The sequence below is a fragment of the Mus caroli genome, chromosome 7 (genome assembly GCF_900094665.2).
Source record: "Mus caroli chromosome 7, CAROLI_EIJ_v1.1, whole genome shotgun sequence".
Classification (NCBI taxonomy): Eukaryota; Metazoa; Chordata; class Mammalia; order Rodentia; family Muridae; genus Mus; species Mus caroli.
The window spans coordinates 103754787-103759572 of record NC_034576.1 but is presented as its reverse complement, the minus strand read 5'-3'; the positions used below and the strand labels follow the sequence as shown (position 1 = coordinate 103759572).

Here is a 4786-nt window from a genome sequence, read left to right as displayed (position 1 = left end):
GGGGGAGAGGAGAGGAGAGGAGAGGAGAGGAGAGGAGAGGAGAAAGTAGAGGTTAGCCATGAGCACAAGGAGAGAAGGGGAGGGGAGTGGGAAGAGGGTAAGGGAGCAAGAGCAAGAGGACAGAGCAAGAGAGCAAGAGAGTGAGGAGGGGCGAGTAGCCCCTTTTATAGTGAGTCAGGTACACCTGGCTGTTACCAAGTAACTGTTGGGTGGAGCCTAGATGAAATGCCAACATGACCCACACACATATAATAAACAATGTAAAGATAATTTTAATGACAACAACTTTTATACACATTAATTGGTTTTATTTTTTTATTCTAAAATCGGGACATCCAATAAGCCAAATAGAAAAGGTTAGCATTTTAGTCTGGTTTTTCAGTAGTGCTGAACCAAATGCAGGACAAGCACACTATCACTGAGCCATAGCCCCATCCAGAGCCTAGTCTTATAGAGAGGAAAAGGCTTGAAGAAAGCAGAAAGAAAACATACAAAGTTACCTTCCTTCTGAAGTGGGTACAGGAAACAAACAGAAAAAGAGCTAGTTATTTAACATCAGGGTTATTTTAAGTTACTTCTTTTGTTTAGGGTTAAATAGAGAAAGCTTCAGTTGCTATTGGCATGCTTGGTAAGTCTGGCTGCTATCTTCCATCTCATCAGATTACAAGTTAGTTTTGTTTTACTTTTAGTACCACCCATCTTTGTAAACGTTTTGTATTATTTTGTTTTCTTGACATAGGTTCCCCTTATATAACCAGCTCTAGCCTCCTGCTTCTGAAAAAGTGCTGGCACAGCAGGCTCAAAACCACTGCATTCTGCCTAGGGCTTTTTGGTTTATTTGGGGTGTTTGTTTGTTGTTTGGGTTTTATTATGTAGTCCTGGCTGGCCTAGAACTTTCTATGTAGGATAAACTGGCCTTAAACTCACGGAGATCTGCCTGCCTTTGCCTCCCAAGTGCTGAGTTTAAAAGTATGCACCTGGAAGGTTTTGTTTTTATCAACCTACTCTGGAACAAAGAAAATTAGACTTGTTGGTATTGCTCAGTGGTGGGGCAAAGGCCTAGCATTTTCACACACTTCTCTGAATGTGACCTCCACTAGTGAAAAAGAAAATTACACTTATTTGAGACTAATTAGGAATGCAATTCAGGAAAACAGATTGGAACAGTCATGAAAACATACAACCTGTTTTTTGGCCTGGCGTGAGAGCCAATATCTAAATATAAATCATTCTTAAGGCAGAGAGAGGCTAGAGAGATGGCTGGTCTGTTAAGAGCTTGTCCTACTTTTCCAGAGAACCAGAGTTTGAACGCCCCCTCCTCCTCCCAAACACATTCTTGTCAGGCAATTCACAACTGCTCCTGACTCCTGCTCTAGGACTCAAAACTGCCTCTACCTCCTGTAAGAAAATATTTTTAAAGTCTTCTATAATTCTTTTTTGTTTTTGTTTTATTGAGACAGGGTTTTCTCTGTATAGCCCTGGCTGTCCTGGAACTCACTTTGTAGACCAGGCTGGCCTCGAACTCAGAAATCCGCCTGCCTCTGCCTCCCGAGTGCTGGGATTAAAGGCATGCGCCACCACACCCGGCTTGTAATTCTTATCTCACAGAGCCAGCCAATCGCCTGACAGTAGTGAATCTGGCTACTTGGAGCGGCATAGATGTATCTCCTCTGACTTCTGTTGGGGAGTTACTGGGAAAAGTGCTTGCTTCAAATGCAAGGCAATCTGAAGAAGCTGAAATTCCCCAGCTCAAGAGTTTTCAGCTGTGTGTAAAAAGGCATGATTCTATCAGTGGAACTTGGGAAATTTAGAAAGATGTTTGAGAAGATACTTTGGGGCGAAGAGGGAGATTTTCTTACCAAACAGGCAACCTCTACTTACTCACAAGGAAGATGGCAATTTTTTGCCACCCAGGACAGAGCTCAGATGCAGTGTGGGCTCTGAGCCAGACAAACCCCTTGCTAGCTGTGACCATAAGTCCTACTCCCTAGGCCAAGGGGCTAAACTCAGGTGTCCCATCTGTTCTGGTTCTCCCGCTATTCCTGTGAGCACACGCCTGGTATTCAGGTCACTTAAAATAAAAGCTCAATTATGTAAAAGGAATCTCTAACCTGTAGTCTTTTCCATACCCATCATATAAAGAAAAAATTGTTAAGATGGAGTATGGTGGTGCACAACCTTAGTTTCTCAGGAGGCTGAGGCAGAGGGTGACTGCTTGAGTTGGGAGTTCCAGGCTAGCCTAGGTAATGTGAGAAGATCTTGTATTGAAAAACAAAACCTTGACTACATTCAGGAAAAGAAAGAAGGAGAAAGAGTAGGAAAAGAGACTAGAGAAGAAACAAGGGCTGACTCTTATTCCTGACAGCCTCAGTCAGCCAGCTTCTGCATGTTCATCTCTATGTACCAGTCCCATCTTGCACCAGCCCCCATGCAACAAATCAACAAAGGCGCTCATCTTCCTGCAACATTCCTGTATCTATTGGAGCAACTGATCTCTTCATTTGTTCAATCATCTTTTTTGTTTTTTAATTGATATCCAGAACTGGGCAGTGGTAGTGGTGGTGCACACCTTTAATCCCAGCATACAGGAGGCAGAGGGAGGAGCATCTTTATCTGAGGCCAGCCTAGTCTACAGAGTAAGTTCTAGGACAGCCAGGGACATTAAAAAAAAATCCCTGTTGTGAAAAACATAAATAAATAAATTCCACAGGAAGCCGGGTATAATGGGGGGGAAATGGTATCCAGGGACAGAATGGCCTTGAACTCATTCTGAAGGCAAGGCTGGCTTTGAACTCCAGATCCTCCCGCCTTTACTCCTCAAGTGTTGGGATTACAGGCATGTGACATGATGATGACTAGCTGTTTGCTTTCTCTCTCTCATACATGCCACACTGCTTATGTGGCAGTCAGAGGACAATTTCATGGAATTGATTCTCTTTTTCACTTTAAGTGGGATCTGAGGATCAAACCCAGACCTTCATATGTGCATAGCAAACATTTTACCAACTTTACTTGACCTATCTCCTGGCCCTCAGATCAGGCATTATTAAATAAAGCTAAATACAGGTGTTCAGTTACTTAGAACACTTAAATATTAGCTGGAGATATATGTATATATATATATATATATATATATATATATATATATATATGTAATGGGTATGGAAAAGACTGCAGTTAACTAAATCATGAGTTTGAGGCCAGCCAAGGTTATACAGTCAGGACTCTGTATCAAAACAAAACAACAAACAAAACTTAGACGCCTTTAATCCCAGCACTCGGGAGGCAGAGGCAGGTGGATTTCTGAGTTAGAGGCCAGCCTGGTCTACAAAGTGAGTTCCAGGACAGCCAGGACTATACAGAGAAACCCTGTCTGGAAAAAACAAAAACAAAAGAGCGTGGCGGGAGGAATCTCTTTCTTAGTGTAATTATCACAAGTTGATAGAGGCCATATGAAAGCAGAGCCTGACCGGTACATAGGCGCCGGCCGGCGTGTCCTTGGGCTAGAGCACGGGACGTCTGTCTTCGAGTCCGAACGTTCGCGGTGTTGACCAGCCCGGAACGAATTAAAAATGGGTGATGTTGAAAAAGGCAAGAAGATTTTTGTTCAGAAGTGTGCCCAGTGCCACACTGTGGAAAAGGGAGGCAAGCATAAGACTGGACCAAATCTCCATGGTCTGTTCGGTCTCCATGGTCTGTTCGGGCGGAAGACAGGCCAGGCTGCTGGATTCTCTTACACAGATGCCAACAAGGACAGAGGCATCACCTGGGGAGAGGATACCCTGATGGAGTACTTGGAGAATCCCAAGAAGTACATCCCTGGAACAAAAATGATCTTCGCTGGAATNAAGAAGAAGGGAGAAAGGGCAGACCTAATAGCTTATCTTAAAAAGGCTACTAATGAGTAATTCCACTGCCTTATTTATTACAAAACAAATGTCTCATGGCTTTTAATGTACACCATAATTTAATTCATACACCAAATTCAGATCATGAATGGCTAACAATGTACTTGTTGGACAGTCCTGATTTAAGTAAAACTGACTTGTCATAAAGTGGGTACGGTCTTTTTTAAAGCAACAATTCCAGTTGTATACACGCTACCACTGCTCTCCCTTTCTCAAGATAAGATTGGACTTAATTAGTAATGTTTTACTTTCCATAAATACAGGCATGTCGCCTCAAATCTACTAAATGGTTTTATACTTAGATTTATATAACTGGGCATATGAATATGCTTAAACACTGGGAAAATTCTATCACTGTCTCAGAAACAAGAAGACTCAAATGTGTTTCAGTTTGTGTTCACTGGCCTCTTACAGGTCATGGCTAACCACCAGGAGGCAGCTGTCTATTCTTGACAGTGCAGTTTTAATTAGAATTCCCTACATCAAGGATGCTACCTTTTACAATTGAAAGGCATTTACTGTGGTTTATGTATGATATCAAATAAAGAGTATTTAACACTTAAAAAAAAAAAAAAAGAAAGAAAGCAGAGCCTGAGCTGGGACAAGGAACAGGGCAACCAACTGTGTCAGTAGCAGCATTGAGGGAACAAGTCATTTAAGAGTAAATTGACCAATATAAACAGAAAAATCATTTATTAAGAGGATTCTCCAGTAAGACACCATGGCTCAGGCCTGTAAGCCCAGCACTGGGGAGGCTGAGGAAGACTGCTACAAGTGCAAGGCCAGCCTGGGCTACATAAAATGTATCAGATCAGCCTGGGCTACATAAAATGTATCAGATCAGCCTGGGCTACATAAAATGTATCAGATCAGCCTGG

The 4786-nt window shown here is 42.4% G+C and overlaps 1 pseudogene; it reads left to right on the top strand.

Moving 5' to 3' along the window:
- The first annotated feature begins 3517 nt into the window (after positions 1-3517).
- On the top strand, positions 3518-4055 carry LOC110298377 (annotated as a pseudogene).
- Positions 4056-4786: the final 731 nt, after the last annotated feature.